The sequence below is a fragment of the Buteo buteo genome, chromosome 15 (assembly GCF_964188355.1).
Source record: "Buteo buteo chromosome 15, bButBut1.hap1.1, whole genome shotgun sequence".
In the NCBI taxonomy this organism is placed as follows: Eukaryota; Metazoa; Chordata; class Aves; order Accipitriformes; family Accipitridae; genus Buteo; species Buteo buteo.
In genome coordinates, this window is record NC_134185.1 from 12,575,319 (window position 1) to 12,594,102 (window position 18,784).

Below are 18,784 nucleotides of genomic sequence, written 5' to 3' on the forward strand. Positions count from 1 at the left end.
CAGCTGGTCCCCCACGCTCTAGCATGAAGTGAAGGGATTATCCCTTAGCTCATAGAAATGCTGACTGCAACAGTTGCACATCAAACTATGAAGAGGCAGCCGATGGAGGTACGTGTCTACCAGTAGCCTGCGCAAGCTGTGGCGAGGCTGAGAGTTGGCCAACGCTGCGTCTCATGTCAAGGAGCTGCCTCTTAGCTTCTCCATCTTCACCCTCACACCAAGCAGGAGAAAGTCGAAAGACCTGAAAATGTTTTGTGGGTTATCTTCAGTGGTTGTAACAAACAGAAAAAGAGAAAGGCAGAATCGTGATGGGAAAGAGCCTCAAACACATGTTCCCTGTTGGGTGAACTCAAGGCTCTTTAACAAGAAAAGCCAGAGAGGCCACGCACAGTAATGCTGAGAAAAAGGAAATGGTACTTCATTTTAGCCAGAGTCATAAATCTTACCAGCGAGCCTCTAACGGCAAAACGGTGAGCAGGGGAATTTTTATACACAGATAATTAGTTGCAAGCTGATATCGGGTTTACTGTGCTGTGCACTCCGTGTGTGCAGCACCTTCTCAACCTGCAAAACACCGCGTGAGGCTCTGGCTGCCTTGCTGCTACTGGCTTCACCGGGAGCTGTGTGGACAAAACTCCCAGAAACCCTTATAAAAAAAGGTGAAGTGGAGGTGGATATTTCTGCTCCACAGAAATCTTTCTGAGGTGAACCCAGAAAGATTTTCTCAATGGGGAAAATGCACCATGTTTATAAATGCACGCCCTCTGCTACAGGGGAGATGGACCAACAGGACACCTTGTCCCACCATTAGCACCCTTGTCTTCTGGGGTACAGACACCACTCAAAGATCCTGCAGAACAGGCAGCTGAGTCAGGGAAAAGGCTGACCCACTGAAGCAGAGAAAGAAAGTGTGGTCGAGGAAATTCATCAGCCAGAAGCAGCTGTGGAGCCGCCTTCCAAGGACTAAAGTCAACCGGGTGTTCCCACCGGTTCCCGGTGCTGGGAACAAGGCAGCCCACCCAGCAGTGCTTGTTCCTCGACATCTTGCTCTGTTTCAGAGCACCGCCAAGGACTTCCGCTAGCGACAGATGTGAGCAAAGACTCCACCACATCCAATAGTCAGACCGCGCTTCCAGTCAAAGAAAAGCCGCTTTTCGGTTTCTAGATGAGACGGTATACAGGGGACGTGCCAGCAGCATGCCGGGCATGCTAGGTGCTGGCAAGCGCCCCCAGCGCTTCTGATGCTACCTTTAGAAGGGACCAGTATGGTCTAGAGGAGGAGGTCTGGAAGCCTTCACCCCCAAAAGACACCTGAGGTTAGAGAGCGGCCCGGACAGACGCCTCGGTGAGCAAGAAGAGCCGACCCTGTATGCACCAGGAGCTCCGAGGCTACGGCCCCCGCAGGCTTGCCTTAGTGCTCCTAACTGCATTCTGCCCTTCTTCTACTCTTTTTCATCCCCAGCCTGGTACAAAGGGGCAGATACACTGCATTGCTTGATCGTGCTCCTCTGCTGGTCCGTAAGAGCTGGAGGCAGGTTAAGGCCACGGGGCAGACCAGCTCCACCATCCCCACAAGCTTCGTCTGCACGGGGTTAAGCAGCAGCTCTCTGGTCCAAGGCTCAGTTCTCTTGCTACCGTATGTTAAACCGAAAGACCAATCTGTATTTACTGCACTTAACTACAATTATGGGGCTTTTTTTAATCATTCAGCCTAATGGCATGCAGCTGTCACAGAAATCTTTGAACACATCACTGGCTCTCTTTGAGCTCATTAACCAGAAAAGAAACTGTAGCCAAAAGACATGAAAGGATGGGTCCAAATTTCAAACTCTCAGCTGAGCAAAGAATTTCATTCACAGGACTGTATGAAATGGAGGGGGGGAAGAAGGTTCACAACACAAACAAAGGTTTTGTTTACTACCGATATGAACAGGTGAAACTCTCTCTGTCGCTCGGTTTAAGAATCAAACAGCCTCAAAGCAGTGCTGACGGGTATTACAGCTGCCACACTGATCTATGTGGATGCCAATTTTCATGTCATTTTTTTCTGGACTGGAATTGAGGGAGAACCTACCAACAAATCTAACTTTACACTGAAGAAACCTCCTTGTAATATTGAAGAGCACAGCCACTTCACCCGAACTGCTTCTGTTCAGTGCGTTTCTTTGGATAGCATAGTTCTGTTGTTTTTTTTTAAATTCAAGACAGCTCCATGTATTTGCTTTTATTTCTAGCATAATGTTTACTATTCCAATCAGAACGTTCTGTAATCTCATCTAAATGTTTTATTATTAATTGCTGCACCCCACGCCCCACCCTTAATAATTATCCCCGGGAGAGGTAAACATTTCAACATGAGTTACTTTAGTTAAAGCTATGAATATGCATTATTTATTTATTTAGGTAAACAGTCATTAAGAAAAATCACCCGGATTGTCTTCTCTCTGAAAGGAGCACTACTTTACCAGCCTTGCCATGCAAGTTGCAAGTCCCTCGAACACATACATTACTTTGTCCTCTTCCACCATGATTTACATTTGTGGGCCTCAGACCACGCAGCAGCTGCCAGGAAAGCAGTGCCTACGTTGTCCAAGGCCGTGCAACAAGGCCAGAGCATCCAGACTCACTCTCAAGGATGAGCAGCAGGTACCCAGATGCCAGTAGAGAAGAAAGCATCATCATCTTGGTTGCAGGATGAGGACCAGAACGCTGCTATCTATCACCCAATATGCTGATTTTTAAGTTTTTTTGCAGCAAGACCGCCTCTACTAACATCAAAACACTCATGACCCCCCGCTGCTCTCTCTCCACGGCCAGAGGGCTACGTCCTTACAAACCGAGGGGCTGTTACTACCGCGGCCTCTCCATTCTAAGCTGGGGAGCAGCCAGCCCCAAACCAATGAGTGTTTGGGGCTGGAGCAGTCAGATAGCCCCGTGTGCCATATATATAACCTATGCATTGGGTAATAAGCAGCTGAGTGACTCCACTCCATTCCTCTGATTTCTTCCTCAGTATTACATGACCTCAAATACTGCAATATCTCATCCTGCCTAATACTTCCACCAACTTCTACCACACGCTGTGGCAGAATCAGGCAGCACCACAGGCAATGAAGCCACTTACAGAAAACTCATCTTTTAAACCAAAAAATTAAGACACGTCAGACAGTCCTGACGTGTTGATCATCCAGCCTAAGGATCGCACCGGCGTGACAAAAGAAGAATCAAAATGTCTCCCAAAGACAAAGGGATTTTCGCAGATCTAAAATTGTGAAGTAAATAGATAAAACTGCGGTCTGGGCTTTGTTTCAGTTTTCAGAGCTAATTTCCGGCCACTGTTCAGAGAAATGCTTTGCATTTCCATTTCTGACTCACCCATTTTAACAAGTGTGCTTGCTGGAATTACTAAGCATGGGATCTGATCAAAACATTTCGCTTTCTGAATCAAAGTGCTTTTCAATTTTATTGATGCGAACTCATCTATATATTTAATGTGGTGACTGACAGCACTGGTGGTGTGCAAGTACGGTCCAGGCACGCGATGCGATGGGTCAGAGGACCCCTCTCCCATTGAGCATCCCACCGAGGTATGGGGATGCTTCCCAAATTCTGCACAACCGCTCAGAGCACACCGACGCCGGTCTCTCGCATCCCGATCACAAAATGATACACGCTCCCGGAGACACGTTTAAACGTCGAGTATGAATGAAAAGCATTCCTGAAAAGAATCTGTTGTGAAACCGAAAATCGGAGACCGCCGCTGCCGCTGTGCCTAAGTTGAGTCATCAGTTCCCTTTACAGCCTAATAATCGACACTGCCTTGATCAGAATGACTGATCCGAATGTTGCTTTGTGTTTGTGTGTTTTTTGTTGGTTTTTTTTATTAAAAAAAAAAAAATCTTATGTAAACAAGCCGCCTGTCATCTCACAGGAGTGTTTGTATTCGCCGGATCATGGAAAACATCTGTCAAAAACAGATTTCGCTCTCCTCAGTCAAATCAGTAGGGTCTGAATCAGACTGTGTTACAAAGAAACGAAATCCAGGTCTTGTTATGGAAAAAACACACTGCCAACTCTCAGTGGAAGCACTGATTTTATTGCATTTTCTTGGGATTAAATACTGCAAAGATTATTAGAAGAGTTCCCTCCTTCCCTTGCGGGATCTCTCCCCCAAAGGAAATCCTGGCAATTTAAGAGCTGCTTTTCTCTCCTCTTTCTGTGCTCTTCCAAAATGAAGTACCTTCCAGGAAGAGATAGATAGGAGAAGAATCAAGATTCAGTGAAACTTCAGAGCACGACGATTTCCCACCTTTCAACACCGGTACTCGGATAACAGAGTGATTCCCCCTTTCTGATGCTTTCAACAAACAAACACTCCCACACGTTTGCATCCCTCAGGTCACACCTCCCCAAAACGATTCATTAACTATTTTCACATTTTCTAAATAGGGAAAGATCAAGTGAGGCTGCAACTGCCTCTAGTGATGTTTTCTGAAGAAAAGGTGACACAAAACAGGGTGGTTGTTAGTACCAGGGTAAGGGTGATGCTAGACAGCCGTACTGTGGGTCTTCTGGCAGGGAATCTGCCCTGGAATAGCAAAATCATTAGAACAACAACAAAAAAGAAACCAATGGGAGAAACAGGTATGAGACTTTAACAGAAAGAGGATTAGTCTGCTCCGTTAGCATGAAAACGGAGAGATGACTGGGGCAGGAGCACCAGGCTCAATGGGTACCACCCAGGTGTCAGGGCTGGGACTGAACACAGAGCCCTGTGAAATGGACCAGTGATTTACAGATTAAGGGGACAGTATTTGAAACATTTAACAGCAGATGCATGGTCTTACTAAAAGTATGTCCCTGGATGGGTGAGAAATTAATGGCTGTATCTATATTAGCCTTTGTCTGTAGACTGAAACAGCCAGTACTGTGGTGCTGAAGTGATGCCCAAATTTTGTGTTTTTCCTGGCAGTAACTCCAGCCGGGCGCTGCAGGCTGAGTGCCCACCAGCAGCTGGAGTACATCAGCAGCACTGCTGGATGCACAACTCTCAGCTTTCATCAGTAACTCATGGATTACACAGCAAGCTATTAATTCTCAAAAACAAGGCATGGAGATAGGAGAACCTCAATATACTTTGGAGGAGATGGAGGAGGACGCATCTAAACACTGAGTACTGAGAGTAAAACAATGGTAGATTTTAAAACAAGACGACAGACAAAATCCAAAGCTGTGGAGGAGAAGCAATAATGAAACAAATGGCATAAAAAGGGAAAAGAAAATTATTTACTGGCTGAAGCTTACATTAGATTTTATTTCCCTAACTGTGGTAGATAGTTGGACCTGAAACTCATACTTAGAAGTATCTGCAAAATATTGTACTCTGTCTCCTTTGAATGGGGCAGAAGTGGATTTAAATGAAAGTTTTGCTTTTCAATGACAAAAAAATCTTCATGCAAGCAATTTACACAGCTCTTTTGAAAGAAGAAATGACTGCAGAGCTACACTTATGAAACAAACCTATGACAATACTAAACAAGGTGTAATATCAACTGTGATTTAGAAATAATGTCCAGATGCATATAGCTTTAGCTCTGTTCAGCACAGAATCCAATGAGTATCATCAACCTTGCAACAGTTTTGGGGAATCTCGTATTTTTGTGAATAACTTTCACCTACTTCAGTTGAGAGAAACAGACAGCCACACTCCCAAAATGTGATGAAACACACTATTTTGGCCAGATTTGAGAAGAGACTGCATTTAGCACTGGTTTTATCTGCCTGACCTAGGGTAACACATGCTTTCGACTGCGACTTTTCTAAAATTTTTGAAGTTTTATTATTCCAAGGCACAAGGGTGGCAATACGAAGACAGAAGAAGCAGAGAAAAATTGAATGGCAATTAAAAGCACTTTGCACTCTCAGGCCAGCAAGCAAAAGAATCATATTTGGCTTCATAAGAGCACTGCCAATACTAACAAACCATTTGCCGTCTGGCACTGCATACCAGCAGGTTGTGTACAAACATACATTAGTGTTTTGATGCCAGCTAAGTGGGCAAAATTTGAAGTGCCACTTGTATCTGCTTTTTAGTTAATTTTGCACCAACTCTTGAATGTCACAATGAGAAAAATAGACATGGGAAACAAAGCAAGACAGGGTTCATCACCTCATGAAGTTAACTAAACCAGCAAAGATTGTATTTTAAATGTCTATCTAGTTCTCCCTAACAGCTCAACTCGAACAGAAAACTTAGGCACTCCATGAATTTCTTCTTCCATTTCATGCCACCTGAAAACAGAAGTTTAGTATCAGTATTGTCACCATCCCAGTTAACTACCACCCAAAGCAGTAGTAAGAGCCATTAGGCCAGAATCAAAGCCAACTCCATAACCAGAAAAAAGAATGATTTTCTTAGCAAGCTCCCTTCTCTGCTCTTAAACTGTGGCTATGCCAGCTTCAGGGATGTCCAGTACAATCCATACTCACTGCTCGTTCTAAGAGAAATGTTCTCTGCGCCCAGGAATTACAGCTTAACTTTGTCACATGAATGAGCCTCTCTTTCCAATTCTCATGGCTTTTGGAGGGTTTTGTTTTGGTTTGTTTTGAACTCATACCACAAAACCTGCCTGTTCTGCCTTGATTATCTTGTTTTATTATTCTCTGTAGTCCTGGCATTTGTTTAAAATGAGGTAAAAAATAGGCAGTTGCATAGCGAATGATTAGTACAGCATGTGCTGTACCAAGCAATGTTATAGTATTTTATTGCTTATGAAGTCAGTGTACCAGAACCAGCCAAATCTGTTAGTTTGATCTGAAATTATATCCCTCCTTTCCTGCTTGCAACAGTATAATTAATACTCTGAAGAAATAATGGAGAAAATAAGTATGGTGGTAGGTAAGCACTCCTAATGACATCAGCTCACATTTGGATCAAGGGTTGTGGTTTGGGAGGTATCTCTGTGAAGAAACAATAACAAAATTTGTGCCTCAGCATGTGACAAGGACACTTGCCACACTGTCTGTTCAGCCATCATCCCAAATTACTCATTACCTGTGCCAGTATCCTCCTTCCACTGAAAAGGTCTGTACTTTTTCCCGAAGCTTTGCAAGTGAAAAATTAAATCCAATGCTCTCCCATTTGTTCAGAGTGGCTCATGAAGAACTCATTAATGAATGCTTGGGCGCAAAGGCTCTCCACAATTATAGCACACAGCTAGAAAAGCCAATGCACGATGGCCAGCAAATGTTTCTATGTAGAAATTGGCTTAACACAGCTTCCTACTTGGTAAATAGTGAGAGGAAATTCTGAATAAATATTTGTTTTCCCGTATTTATTTCTACACTGGGTGAGGCAAGACAAAAGGATGTTTAGGCACTGAACTGATTTCAGGTTTTGTTCTCTGTGCACAGTTTGGCCTGCTATGTTATAGAGCTTTTAATCTCATTTACCTCGTGGATCCTATTATCATCACCATCATAATGAAACCAGACACAGCTTACTTCCCGTTCCCCCAGCCCGACACCAGCAGGACACGCTGAAATGAGAGAGTCACTCATGTAAAACTGACTGAAGAAGGCTACCCATCATTTCAGGTGCTTGGCTTCATCTCCCCACACCAAACAGTGCCACCTCAAGCTGCTCCTGCCAACACTCAGGTCAAGCAGCAGTGTAACCCAAACTGTAAGGATCAGAAGACATCCAACTCAGCGTGTCCACGGGAAAGGCAGAAAACAGTCCCTGGGTGTTTCTACAATTCCTGTTGCTCTTGGCACAATTAGATTTTATTGAACCGTAATCCTAGATAAGTATATTGAATCTTACAGCTAAAGTCAATTACACTGCGTTAAATAGCCTTCCTGACTTGCAGGAAGAAAATCACTTCTTTGGTATAAAAGTAAATTAGCTCAATAACTCGTTACTTGCAGCTTGGGCACGGGCTTGAAACAGCAATGGACAACTAAGCAGTTGCTGTATTTTCAGGCACCAGTCCTTTAGAGCTGTAAGCAGACTGAATTCCCAGCTTTACCAGTTGGGAAAAGGGATGACCATTGCAGGCAGAGAGGGGACATCCAGTGTCAGCAGCAGCATGTCTCAAACTATCCATGTCTTCCCATGGCAGAGGACTCTGAGCTAACCGGCCTCAGAAGAGACAAAACATTGCTCTTCCTGTAATTCAAAGTCCTCTTACTTAGAGATTTGGATTAGATGCAGCAGTCAACCTGGAGTCGCGCTGCATCTCTCCGAGTATGAAGGGGGCTCTTTATTCATCCAAAATGGCAGTAAGTCAATGAAAATGAACGGGGCTGCTCCCAGGTCCATCAAGGCTTATGGAGGGCTTTAAATCACAGCCCCTCCAGCTCATCCCCTCAGTGCCTGGCACTACCCACACCTGCCTTCTGCCTTCTCAAGTACTCTCCGTGGATGTTTGCTCCTGGCCACGGTCAAGAGGCAGGGCTGGTGGACCTCTGGTCTGACCCTCATTCAGCACCCAGGCTCAGAATTTAGGCTGCTGCGTGCTGCCGTCAACTAGGGTCCAAATGAGAAACCAGAATCAGACCAAACCAAACCATTTCATGAATCAGGAGAGAGGGAAAACTGGGTGCAGTGAAATGGTGGGAAAAATAAACAGGAAAGTAACTTGATGAGAGAGTTACTGAAGAAAAGCCAACCTGCCCAAGACAAAGGCCGGCTGCCATTCGGGAGTAAGGAACAAGCAGAGGAGGGAAGACCTGGGAGGGAAGAGCACACCTTGGGCCACTTTGGTATCCTATCAGACATGAGTCATGACGGAGAAGGAACTTCTCATGGAAGGGCCAGGATAAAGAGTATCAGTGGCAGAAAGAGGTCCAGGTGAGTATGGATCTCAAGGTAAGGCTGGGGAAGTGTTTCTGTGGGCACAGAGGAGGAGGAGACTGAAATACTTCAGGGATGGGAGGACTACACAGGTCCCAAAGAGGAGGATCTCTGATTAACCCCAGCAGCTCAGACAAAGCTGAGGGTCAGGTCAAAGGAAGGTTTGTAAAAGCAAGACCAAAAAAAAAGGGAAGGCAGTAAAAAGGTGGGAGGACAGGAAACAGCAAGAGCTGTTGTAGCAGAATCAAACAGAAAACAAAAAGTGGCTCTGGTCTCAATACGAACCTGCCTGTACTTTCAAGATCTCATCAGTGGCTGAAGAAGAGCATTACTCATGTTTGTAGAAGAAAAAGAGTGTACAGGACTCCACACCCTCTTCCCAGAGAAAAGTAATTCCTGTAAAGGGTGAGAAAAGTTTAACTGCCAATCCACAGGAGATAAAAGGACACATCAAAAGGCACGTGGCTTGTTATTTCTGATTCCTTACTCAGAATTAGGACCGGCACCGGGTCAGATTCATATAAAAATCTCTTAAATGAATATTTGTCTATCAGGGACTGAGTGGAGGAGCAGAGGCACTGAAGGGCAATGGTGGTGATGGGCTATCTGGACACCCTCAGCAGACACAGCAACACTGTGCCAGCACACTCCTTGCCAAGAGGCCTGGAAGGTGATGGCCCACTCCCTTGTACCACCTTCCTCAGCTCCTAGGGTCACCTTTGGTAACCCTCTGATCAGGCTCAAGCATTCTTCAGTTTCTTTCTTACACAAACTGTATTTAAATTTCAAGAGATCTCCACGTAACTTGGGAGATGACAGAAGCTGCGTTTCTGATCCCATTGGGTTTGTGTGGGTCACGCGTGTCGAGCAGACAGGAACGACTGAAAGCCATAAGCAGACAGACTGAGAAGAGAAAGGCGAGAGACAGGGAATACTCCAAATGCCTGCTGCTGAACGGAGGCAGCCAAACTCCACGAGAAATAGGCCTGAAAGACTCGGAAAGAAAAAAACCAACCCTTTCTAGATCTGGAAATCATTTCCTCTACTCTTGAACACTGAAATGCAAGTGGCATGGGTGATTATCCCCTGCAAGGAAGCGCATCCCTCCTGCTCTAGTCCCTGGGGTGGCTCTCCCCGTCGCAACATCCATGTCTTTCAGCAGCATCAGTAGGCTTCACCCTCCTGATGAACAGGAGGAGGATGATCTCCACTGCGCAAACGAGGAAGTCAGTCATGGGGCAGATGAAGGAGGTTGCCCAAGTACGCACAGGAAACCTGCGACCGAGGAGGGGAACTGAACTCAGACCATGAGTTCCAGCTGGGTGCCCAGTCCAAGCTGAGTGACTGACAGATGACCTCTTCTACCAGGGCTCTGAAATTTAAGTTTGGTGGGTTTTTTAATGAATGTGGGTTTTTTTCATTTGTCTAGCCACTACGTTTCATTTCACTCACACTTCTGCTTTGTCGAAGCTTTTTATTCTGCTGCTTTTTTGTTTTGGCTTAAAAACCCAACACAACTGAACATGAAAGAAAATTTAACCTTAGCTGTTTGGTCTTCTCCTCTACCAACATCAGCCTCTCTCTAGCTCTCGGTGTTAAGTGTCCTTTGTGCACCCGGCGCTCACAACTACGGCTTCATCAAAACACATCAGTGATATTTAGAAGGAGAAGTCTTATTCACAGCTTCAAAGAATTACAGCAACTGCTTACGCAAACAGCAGCGTTGTGAGGCAGCAGAGCAGATCTGGTAGGAAAACCAGAGAAAGGAGATGCACAAAAAAGGTAAGTTCCAAAGTAAATGCTCTGATGCTGCTATGCATCACATCAAAATGAGCAATCGGCTGAAGAACAGCTACCAGTAAGCCACCACATCGGACTGCCTAGAATGTTTTACTGGCTCAGCTAATGAATCACTGGGCAAACGTGAGCAATATGCTTACAGCCAGGGTAGTCCATGATGGGTGAGAACTGTGTCTCTTCCATTATCATCATGATCTGTGGTTTAATTGATATTTGAAAACATCTTAAGATCTCCCAGTGAAAGGCACATAATATATAGTTCTAAGGCAAAATTCTGTGGTATTATACTATTTGCAAGGAGGTGCAACAAGTCAAACCATTACTTCATGAAATAATTCACACTGGCTGAATCCCTTACAGAAAGTCTCAAGATCTTGAGAGGGAAAAAATACCTAATTTCCACCTGTGTAATAACTAACACAGTGAGAAAGAAAAAGACTTCAGACTTTTGTGAGAAAATGCTGCAAAACCACAAACTTTCGAAAGTGCCCAATATGCTGTTTTCAGCTTATCTGGATGCAGCCCAAACTATCCTCAGCTCACCAAGGTGCATCAGAAGATTGTCATCATTCCAATTCCACCACAGGCTTTCAGTAACTTGTGCCCACTCTGCATCCAGGGCTGTCAAGCCCTACAAAATAACAAGACTTTTATGCTTAAAGCAGCTGAACAGCTGCAAAAATAACCCTCTAAAACTACTGAATACTTGGTCCCACTCGGTAGCTGGAAAAACAATTACTGATTGAAAAATTCAGTGTTTGATATTACTTAATAGTTGGGGAAAATCTATTTGTGAATCGTAATTAACATTTATTTAACTATTTAAAAGCATGAATCTACTGTTTGAAGCTTCACGGAAAGCCAATATGTGGCCTTCTGCCACCATAAAACAGTGGCAGATACAGTTTAATACACTTAAACTGGAAGGACAGGAGGCAGAAAGCCATGCTGGAATAGCGAATCCTTCAAGGAACTGGTAAAACTGACATTGTCTCAGTAGCGTGTGCCCCGCGACACCAGGTCCCAACCCGCTCTTCCAAATGAACAGCAGCTACCACAGGGTCAATTAAACGCACAGCTCCAGCTCCTGGTGCCACAGTGATTCGAACACCATGACATAAACTGGATGAAAATTCAGCACTAAGAGCAATGGAGCAAAAAGTTCCCCTCGAAACAGCCGCAAGGCTTACGGGCAACTACGGCGGTGCCAGCCCAGGGCCGGCAGGCAGCGCGGCCTCCTGCCCTGCCCGAAAGGCCCAGAAGCCCTCGTCACCCCCGCAGGAGCCGCGGTCCTGCCTCCCGTGCTGGAAGCGTGGCCAGCAGCACTAGGGAAGGGATCGTCCCCTGTACTGGGCACCGGTGAGGCCGCCCCTCGAGTCCTGTGTTCAGTTTTGGGCCCCTCACTACAGGAAAGACATGGAGGTGCTGGAGCGTGTCCAGAGAAGGGCAACCGAGCTGGTGAGGGGCCTGGAGCACAAGTCCTGTGAGGAGCGGCTGAGGGAGCTGGGGCTGTTTAGTCTGGAGAAAAGGAGGCTGAGGGGAGACCTGATCGCTCCCGACAACTACCTGAAAGGAGGTTGTGGCAAGGTGAGTGCTGGTCTCTTCTCCCAAGTAACAAGCGATAGAACAAGAGGAAATGGCCTCAAGTTGTGCCAGGGGAGGTTTAGATTGGATATTAGGAAAAATTTCTTCACCAAAAGGGTCATCAAGCATCGGCACAGGCTGCCCAGGGAAGTGGTGGAGTCACCATCCCTGGAGGTATTTAAAAGACGTGTAGATGTGGTGCTTAGGGACATGGTTTAGTGGTGGACTTGGCAGCGCTAGGTTAGCGGTTGGACTTGGTGGTCTTAAAGGTCTTTTCCAACCTAAACGATTCTGTGAAAGCAACAGCGACTTGGGTCAGGACTAAATTCCAGAAGCTGACAGACCATTTACAGGCAGGATGCTGAAAACAAACATTTTGTCTTGTTCTAATTTCTAATTAGAAAAATTTCTTAGAACGTAACGACTTTTCTAAGTCCTAATTTCCCAAGCAATTCAGCAATTCCCTCACTCATCCTCTGCCCGTTTGCCATAGCTGAGGTATCCCATCACTGACGGCACCCACGTCCATTTTTCATCTCATTCACGTCCACCCACGCAGCATTGGGCTGAGCACCCCACGGGTCTGGGAGGCACAGAGCAAGGATGAAATGGCAGTCATTGCATCTGGCAGATAACTGCTGGCAGAGCTGAGCCAAGGGTTTTTGTCCAGCACAACCTCTGCTGGAGAGTGACCCAGGTGTGTCAGTTGACTGCACAGAACAAAGATCCACAAACAAGAAACCTATTCCAAAAGACTGACTCAACTACCTTACTGAAGGACTCGGTGATGGGATTAGCATATATATTTTTTTTAAAACTAGTTTATGTACAGCAAATGTAACCTGTAGGGAGTATTTTGCAAGGTGTTGAGGAGTGTGAGCAGCCTGTATAATGTGCTTAACTAAGTGATTTGAGCCCTAAGCCACTAACTCTCCCACCCTTGCTCTCTGAAGCAACCATATTATCAGAGGCCATTTCAAGGGAAATGCACTTAAGTCATAAATACTTCTCACATCATACTTCTCATAACCTGCATCAGCAGCAGCAGAAAAATGAAGGCAATATAAAAAGAAATAAAAGTTATAAAATTTCAGGTCACAAACATCCCCAAATGGATTATGCTTTCAAAAGGAACTGTATAAATGGCATGATAAGGTTTTCTTGGTGTACATCTTGAAGTTTTCTAGGATGATGTTATTCATTTTAAGTGCAAACATGTTCTTAATGCCATACTCAATGCAATTGGCTTGTAACCTGAAATGGGGTCTTTTTCATCAACACACACTCATCACGGAGACAGATGCAGCTGACCAAATTCACTGCCGTTCACAGCCTACTGAGGTTCCCTAGCCATATCCACAGCATGTCCAAAGAGACAAACCTGTGCTCTTTTCAGATCAGTTAAGGCAGTTATTCATGGGCTATTTCAAATTGAGTTAGGCAGATCACAGTTTATGAAAATCTCCACAAAGCATTTGCCCTAGCAGGGCTATACCAGCATAGGTAAAATGCTGAAGTGTGAAAATGCAGGCAGAGGTGAAGACTCAAAAAACATGCATGCCACAGCCTGAATGACAAAATAGAGCAATACGTATTTTACCAAATTTCTTTCTAGGCTTATATGTAAGCTGCCTGTTCTCAGGAGTGTTCAGGTACTGTGCCAGGAGTTTTAGAGCAAGTCAGCAAAGAGCCTTTAAAGGGCTTTAGCTCTATGCTTCAGACATGGGAATGCTCTTGTTCCCATATGCATTGCTACTGCCTACTAGATGTTAGAGTAAAACTACGAAATTATAAGGAACAATCAAAACATCTAAAAAATGCCCCAAAACTGAAGAAACCATTTGATGCTGCTTTTGCAGAAATACTTACAACACAGTCCTGGAAGCGATTTCCAAGCAAGCCAACTGCTGCTCTAGACAGTTTACTGGATGGTGTGGCTCAGCTCTTTCATACAAGCAGCACCCACAGTTATATCTAGAAAAGGAAATAAAACCAAAATTCTTTGTGAGCAAATACACAAATAAAGTCATCTTTCTTTTTAAAACCATAACCAGGTTAAAAGTAGCTTTAGTAGGACTCGATAAAGTTCTCATGCCAAGCTTCATGTGTGCTGCCTGCTTACAGGAACAAACTCCAAGGCACAGTCAAAGCCTACCTAGGGTACTGAAGCCGAGAGCGACTGCACTTGAGAAAAAAAGCCTCATGCTGAGCGTATCAAAGCAGCTAACAAACGCACGCAGATGTTTTTCTCATCTAGTTCTACTTAAAATATTTGCAGGAAACACAAGATGAAATACCGGCATTAGCGCCAAAAAATGTAGGTGACTTCAGCAAAGCCAGGAATTCCAGGCACCAACTTCTTTTTTCTCTCTCTTGAGTGGGTGTTCACTTCTAAGTTGTAGACATGTTAGCAATTCAACAACTGAGTGAATTAATGTTCAACTTAACAGTCATTGTTAGGTTGGGAGGTTATTACTGCTTGTTCTGCTGAAGTGACAGGTTAAAATAGGTTTGTATCTGAAAAGTTGTTTCCTACAATACATATTTCCTGGCTTTTCGTACCAAATAATTTTCTTCCATCATGTCAACCGCTATTGTATGAAGCATCACTGCAGCTCCACCACAGCAGCTGGCATAGGCAAGGAGAAACAGAAAGGGGACAGGTGAGGAAAAGAGTGCAATCAGTCCTCATCACTTATCTTTGGGCTGCCATCTTTTTTTTTTTTCCCCAGGCATTTTATGTTGTTTATGTGAGACTTCTCAACAAAGGATTGTGTTTGCATTTGCAGGACACGTTCTGCTTTTAAAGCAAGCAAGCAAAAGCAAAATCCAAGAGTAAAGAGAGGGCTCTACTTCATCTAACCATGAGCTTGAGAAACCTGTCTGCTATCAGGCACTACTTGGTGCATAGGATGGAGAGTTGTGATTTCCCAACTTTGCAGGTGATTATTATTAATGGAAAAAACAAATTTTCCAGGTTGAGCTGACTGATATGGAGGAGAAAAAAACTACCACCACATGTCGAATTTTTGCAGACTCAGATCCATTTTGTACTAGTATACGAGCTTTTATCCTTCCCTCCTTTGCTTTTTTTTTTCTTATAGGGTAGTTCACAAGCTGCTGACAACTCACACTGTACTAAGAGCTGTTCACACTGCACAAAGTGTTTACCACTCACAACTGATGCTAAAAATTAATTTACAGCACCGCTACAGCAAGCTTTGACAAATTGTCATGTGTTGACACAGTCATAAGTTGTTGGTTAAAAAAAGTAACACTTCCCTCTTCTGCCACCTCATGTTTGAGACCAGGGATGGGCACATTATGCAAAGTTTGAGGGTTTGTAAGCTTCACAAATGTTTGGGCTTCACAAAACAAGCTCGGTTGTGAAAGTTTTTTCTCTTACAGTTAGGCGTGTGTTTATTGCCAAAAAGACTGTAGTCAGGAAAAAGAAAAAAAATCCCTTCCCAGCTACAAAGACCTGTGTGTTGTGCAAAACTAGGAGAAAAGGCTGTAAAATAAATAACCTTGCACAATACTTGTTCTAGATAAAATCGGACCAGTGACAAATACCCTGTATCAACTACTCAGAGCTGCAGACGCCACCCTCCTACCGTAGAAAGGAAGGAAAAAAAATATAGTTGTAAGTAAGAGTTTTAATTGTTCTCAGCTGTCACACAATGTTATCTTAAGTGAACGCATTTATTTCTTGATTCTTCTGTATAGCTCTATATGGGAAAAAAAAAAGCGGCAGCATTCATCAGACAAGGTCCAAATTGATTTCCGTATACTCAAGATAGTAAGCGTTAGTCAGCACTTGTGCCCATGAGTGGCAGCTCTTAAATTTTAACTCCTCCTCTTCTTCCTCAGGGCAGGACAAATAATCTGTCTAGTTTACACCCTGGAATCAGTAACGGACACAAAAGTGGTCTCAGCTGAAACAAGCGGTGTTTCGGTGGCAATGCTAACTTAAAATGTTAGCCCCACACTAGCCTAAATGAAGGTTAAAGAAACAAGGCCAAAGATAGAGAGAACCAAACCATCAGGAGATAACCAAGGCATCCATTTGGTTGAGGTGTAACAACTTCAAGTTATTTTTGTTTATCTTATCTTCTGAGGTTTAAGTTCCTCTGCACTTCTGCAGAGACACCCATGTAAGCTAGGGACTGTGATCCAGCAACTGAATGAAGCAGTTGGTTGGTTTTACCTCCAGCACTGTTGATGGTCAGGTCAGGAAGACTGTCAATGCAGGAGAGAAAGGGAGTCAGGCTGGGCCCGACCCCAGGCAGAAATCGAAATGCTAGCAATAGCCCAGGGCAGCAAAGCACAGCACTGCACAACGAGCACTCTCAGCGTCTGCCAAAGGGGCTTCATGAGGAGCACGTAAAAGCCACTGCTTCATGTTGTGCACCAGTGACCTGGACTTTCAGTGCTCTGGAATACCTCTCCCTTAGCTCCACCACCTCTCAGAGTACACAGCACAGAGAATGCAGAGGAAATTCATTCAGGAAATTAACTTGGCAACACAAGGAATTAATTATCTTTTTGTTTTGTTTTGTTTTTCCCCTAACACTTGTACAAAGAAGAGATGCTTCGAGTGGTTCCTAAGTCCTGAAGAGAGGCAATGTTGTACCTTTGCAGAACAGATCCACCTGCCACATGCCTGCATCAGTGCAAGAGCGATCCATGTAATTTCCCTACAAAACTCAAAACACGTAACATCAACCAAAAAGAGCTCCTGCAAAACATTAAGGGGGGATGAAACTTCATCCAGACTCTTCACTTGCTCACACTCACACACCCTGTATAGAATTTCTTCATCACCTGAGATGTTACTCTGACAAATGACATATATTACTCTCTGATAGATCTAATGGAAGCAAAGGACATTTACGTCATAACAGTCAGGACGGACATTATCTTGTGCTGCTGACTGGAATAATATCATCCATGCTTAATTAGCTTAGATTGCTGTACATTTAGAAAAGCACTCAAGTGGCAACTCCTACCTCCCTCCCCCAAAGTAACAAAAATTTATAAATATTTTCAGTGCATCATATGAAATGCATTATTTCACTGGATTCTTTCTGAGCATCATTGAGGTTGAAATAAAGATGATTCAACTATTAAGTCAAAAACTTCAGCTTAACTACCCAGAAGATAACACCGACTTTCCTCCACCTTGAAGGAAAACTAATAAAAACTCAATTTTTACTATAAGTTATTTCAACTGCCCAAATATAATCTCTCCTGTACATTTTTACTTCTTTGCTGTATAGAAGGAAATCCAAGGAACTTAAAACTCCCTGAGTGCTTACTTTGGGATGGAAAAAGCCCAAGACATCCCCACTAACCCAGTGAAGAATACTATTAGGAAGAAAGTGGGACTTCGGGTTTTCTGTTAGTTTTTTGTTTTTTGTTTTTTTTGTGATTATTGAGGGGTTTTTTGAGAAACAGTATCTATTTACTTGTGACAAGTTTTTTCCTGATGGATCCAGCTTGTGAATGTGAAGTAACCACCTGCAAGCAGAAGGGCCCTTCTTGCCAAGTCCTTTGTGTGAGCTTGTGCCTGTTCTAACCAATGCAGGGCCAGTGCAGGAAGGTCCAACACTGGGGAAATGCAGACCAAGGATCTCCTGTGGCCTCCCTGCATCGCACCTCTCCGCTCTGCCCTTCAGGTTTCATCACAGGAAGGATGGCAGAGTCTTGGCTGATCCCACAGCTGCACTCCCTCCCACTGCTATTTGCAGGGCGTTAGAAGAAAGCCATAAAGATGACGATTGCCCCAGCAAGCCCTCACCAAGATTTCAAAAGCAAAAGGGAATAGATGAAGCTGTCCTGCTCTTTTGATGACGCACACATGCAACCAAAGCAGTAAATATATATATATTGAATATATATACTGAACATGCACTGGGTAGTCACTGTCTGCATAGGATGCAGACTGTGAAACAAACTCCCCTGGGTAGAAATTAAAAAAAAAAGAGGATTGCAGCTTTTTTATTCCCTGGGCACCACTCTTCCAACCAGCGAGGACAGGATGCTAACCCAAACACTTCACAGCTGCTGGGGTTTAAGAGGGCCTCCTCTCCTCTCCTCTCCTCTCCTCTCCCCTGCCAAGGCAAGTGGCACCAGTGACTAACTACACCGTGGGCAATTTTCCTGTCTCTGCTCTACGCCCGTCTTCACATCGCTGCAAAGGTCACCACGTCATATCTGCTACACTGAGGTCTGCCACCCACAGCAAACAGGGAAGCAGCTTATCTGGACAGTCTGGCAGGACCTCCTGCAAGCATTTGGGGGTGGGGGAAACCTTGCAGCCTTCCACCTGGAGGAGGGTGTGTGTGCTTCAAAAATGGTTCCAGTTCTTAAACCTTAAGAAGGGACTGAGATGCTCAAATTGCCTTGAACTGAAAGGATCTCAATCTGCGCCAGGTTTGCACAGCAAGCTTTGCTCAGCAAAGCCCAGGCCCTAAAGCAGCCGTTCCCTTCCTGACCCTCCCTCCCCGGTGCAGGAGAGGGAGCAACGGGAAGCGATCTCTC

At 44.5% G+C, this 18,784-nt stretch overlaps 1 protein-coding gene across 3 annotated transcripts in view; it reads right to left on the bottom strand.

The window, feature by feature from the left end:
• Positions 1 to 18,784, bottom strand: part of BACH2 (BACH transcriptional regulator 2) — a 196,727-nt gene that overhangs the window by 97,536 nt on the left and 80,407 nt on the right. For all 3 annotated transcript variants that reach the window (XM_075046617.1, XM_075046615.1, XM_075046616.1), the window contains one exon: positions 14,111 to 14,215. The gene's annotated coding sequence lies outside the window, so the exon portion shown is untranslated. The remainder of the gene's footprint in view (positions 1 to 14,110; positions 14,216 to 18,784) is intronic.